Genomic DNA, 4,198 nt, shown 5'->3' on the forward strand with positions numbered 1-4,198 from the left:
CGGACCTTGCAGTGAGTCAAGATCGGCCACCACTGCACTCCAGCCTGGGCGACAGAGTGAGACTCCGTCTCAAAAACAAAAAAAAAAAAAAAAAAGAAAGAAAACCAGCTCTGTATGCTAGGTCTTTTTTTTAAAGACAGGGTCTCTCTCTGTTGCCCCAGCTGGAGTGTAGTAGCACGATCACAGCTCACTGTAGCCTCAACCTTCTGGGCTCAAGCAATCCTCCTGCCTCAGTCTCCCAAGTAGCTGGGACTACAGGCATGCACCACCATATGTGGCAATTTTAGAAAGAGATGGAATCTCCCTGTGTTGCCTGGTCTGGAACTCCTGGCCTCAAGTGATCCTCCTGCCTTGGCCTCCCAAAGTGCTGAGATTACAGGCATGAGCCACTGTACCTGGCCTGGCCAAGGTAAGTCTTCTTTTAAAAGAAGTTGTTTTATAGTTTTTATCTCGAGTTTTCTAGCTATTTAGTCATATTGATTACAACAAAGGATGATTTTACTACCTCCTTTCCAATGTTTCTACATATTTTTTCATTTTATCTAACTGCATTTTAAAATAAACTTTTAATTTTAGAATGGTTTCATACTTACAGAAAATGTGCAAAGATAGTACAGAGAGTTCCTGTGTACTCCACACCTGGGTTTCCTTATTATCTTATGTTAACATGATACACAATTAATAAACCAATAACATTATTATTCACTGAAGTCCACACTTTCTTTCTTTTTTTTCTTTTTTTTTGAGATGGAGTCTCGCTCTGTTGCCCAGGCTGGAGTGCAGTGGCGCAGTCTCGGCTCACTGCAAGCTCCGCCTCCCGGGTTCACACCATTCTCCTGCCTCAGCCTCCCAAGCAGCTGGGACTACAGGCGCATGCCACCATGCCCGGCTCATTTTTTTTGTATTTTTAGTAGAGACAGGGTTTCACCATGTTAGCCAGGATGGTCTTGAACTCCTGACCTCGTGATCTGCCCGCCTCAGCCTCCCAAAGTGCTGGGATTACAAGGTGTGAGCCACCGCACCCAGCGTCCACACTTTCTTTAGATAGCCTTCCGTTTTACCTAACGTCCTTTTTCTGGTTCAGGATCCCATCCAGAAAACAACATCGCCTCTCGCCATCAGGTCTTCACAGGCTCCTCCTGACGGCAACAGTTCCTCACACTTTCCTTGTTTTTGTTGACCTTGACAGTTTTGAGGAGGACTGGTATCTTAGTCTGTTTTGTGCTGCTATCACAGACTAGCTGAGACTGATACATGATACCTGAAAAAAATGTATTCTTACAGTTGTGGAGGCTGGAAAGTTCCAAGCCGAAGTTGCTGGCTGGTGTGGCCTCTGGTTCTAAGATGGCGCCTTGCTGCTGCATCCTCTGGGGAAGAAGAATGCGGTGTCTTCTCACAGCAGAAGATGGAAGCACTAAAAGGAATAACTCCCTTTGCCAAGTCCTTTTTTTTTTTTTGAGACGGAGTCTCGCTCTGTCGCCCGGGCTGGAGTACAGTGACCGGATCTCAGCTCACTGCAAGCTCCGCGCCCCGGGTTTACGCCATTCTCCTGCCTCAGCCTCCGAGTAGCTGGGACTACAGGCACCCGCCACCTCGCCCGGCTAGTTTTTTGTATTTTTTAGTAGAGACGGGGTTTCACCGTGTTAGCCAGGATGGTCTCGATCTGCTGACCTCGTGATCCGCCCATCTCGGCCTCCCAAAGTGCTGGGATTACAGGCTTGAGCCACCGCGCCCGGCCGCCAAGTCCTTTTATAATGGGCATTAATCCATAAAGGATGAAACCCTGGGAAACATCAAGCTTTAAAACACTGGTTCTCAAACTTTTTGGTCTCAGGAGCCCTTTATACTCTTAAAATGTTTTGAGGATCCCAAAAAAGGCTTCTACAGGTTCCATCTTTTAATATTTACCAAATCAAAAATTAAACTGAAAAAATTTTAAATTATTTATTCATTTAAAATAACAAGGATAAACCCATTACATGCTAACATAAATCATGTATTTTATGAAAAATAGCTACATTTATCAAAAAAAATTAGTGAGAAGAGTGGCATGTTTAAAATTTTTATTTTTTTTTATTATTATTTTTAGACGAAGTCTTGCTCTGTTGCCCAGACTGGAGTGCACGGCCCTATCTCGGCTCACTGCAAGATCCGCCTCCCAGGTTCAGGCCATTCTCCTGCCTCAGCCTCCTGAGTAGCTGGGACTACAGGTGCCTGCCACCACTCCGGGCTAATTTTTTGTATTTTTAGTCGAGATGGAGTTTCACTCTGATAGCCAGGATGGTCTTGATCTCCTGATCTTGTGATCCACCCACCTCAGCCTCTCAAAGTGCTGGGATTACAGGCGTGAGCCACCATGCCTGGCCTAAATTTTTGTGAATGTCTTTAATGCCTGCCTTTTCAATATTTGTTTCTAAATTCAAGTTATTGCAAAATGTTTTGTTGGTTGAAGTATGTAAAGAAAATGTGGCCTCATACAGTTGTGTAGCTGGAAAGGCAAGAATATTTTGATTATCTCTTCAAATAATTATGGATAGTCTGCTGTTACTACACCAGAATGCAAAAAGTTGTAGTAAATAAAGGTTAGGTGCAGTGTGGAATCTGAAAGCATATGAATGAACTTTCTGAGTTTTGTAACACTAAAGTCCAGTTGTGTTAAACTACTGTGATAGCATATAGCATTGTCCTAATACTGGAATTAGTACCAGAAGTGGGGTGCTACTGTTAATAAATAAAAATACATAACTAAATCATGTGACACTGGCTCAGAAATCAGGCAGTAGGCTGTGTGGAACCCAATATCACACCATGTAATACATTGGCAACCATTTGATCCAACTGTCTGTCATGATGACTTGGAAGGTCAACCACATGCTTACAGAGCCTATAGACAGAGGGGAAACTAGCATAAAACAGAATACTAACAATGGACCTTGGTTCTTACTAGTTGCATTTAGCCAAATATTAAATGAAAGAGATATTCTTGGGCAGCATTTGGACCATTTTCAAGGAAAAGGGAAAGGTAATAGACAGAGTCCAGACATTTGTGCCCATATGGGTTAGGAAAAATCCAGTTGCTTCTAGAAACCATATACGAAAACAACGCTGAAAACAAGCCTTTGAGTGGTAAAAGCCGATTAACACTCAGGCCAGTAACAGAGACTAGGTGGGCTAACCCCAAATGAAATGAGAAGCCTGTGGTGATGAGGAGGCAGAGAAGTAAAATCAAGTTTAAGCATTTCGTTTACCAGAGTTTGGGCTCTGATTACTTGCACATGCAAATGGACTGGAAACAAACAGATCAGACGTCTACCACTTCTTCGAGGGAATTGCATTGCCAAAGAAGTCATGAAACCAGACTCTATACTGTTTGGGCATTAAAATAAAAGCAACCTTTAGGCCCCTAAACTTGCATGGGCAGGAAGTGGATTGCCAAAGCTGTTCATCCTCTAAGGTGGGCCTAGTTCTTAGTCCCCAGTATATACTTCAGATGTGGCCCTGGAGGACACTGGGCATGGAGGACCTCCCAGAGGATGAGGCTAGGGCTTTATTTCTCCAGTGACCTCAGCTGCCTCTATTTCCCCTTCTTCTTCTGGAAGTCCTGTCATCGTCATTATTATTATTATTATCATTATTATTTTGAGACAAGGTCTCGCTCTGTCACCCAGGCTGCAGTGCAGTGACATGATCATGGCTCACTGCAGCCTCCATCTCCAAGGCTGAAGTGATCCTCCTGCCTTAGCCTTCTGAGCAGCTGGGAGTACAGGCACATGCCACCATGCTCGGCTATTTTTTTTTCAGTAGAGCTGGGGGTCTCACTATGTTGCCAGGGCCGGTCTCAACCTCCTGGGTTCAAGAGATCCTCCCACCTAAGCCCCTGAGTAGCTGGGATTCAGGCGCATGCCACCATGCCTGCTAATTTTTTATTTTTATTTTTTGTATGGACAGGACATGCAGTGTTGGAAATGGATTGCTTGCAGAGGTAGGAGGATTGCTTGAGCCCAGGAGTTTGATCACACTGTGAACCATGATCGCACCCCTGCACTCCAATCTGGGCAAAAGAGTGAGACCTTGGCTCAAAAAAAAAAAAAAAAAATAAAGATAGGTATATTATAAGATAGGCAGAGGATCGGGAAAACTTTATAGTGGGCAAAAGGAAGGCTCCCAGTCTACCCTATTGGCAAGGGGCTGAAGGTGG

This window comes from Colobus angolensis, unplaced genomic scaffold (assembly GCF_000951035.1).
Source record: "Colobus angolensis palliatus isolate OR3802 unplaced genomic scaffold, Cang.pa_1.0 Scaffold21, whole genome shotgun sequence".
Lineage (NCBI taxonomy): Eukaryota > Metazoa > Chordata > Mammalia > Primates > Cercopithecidae > Colobus > Colobus angolensis.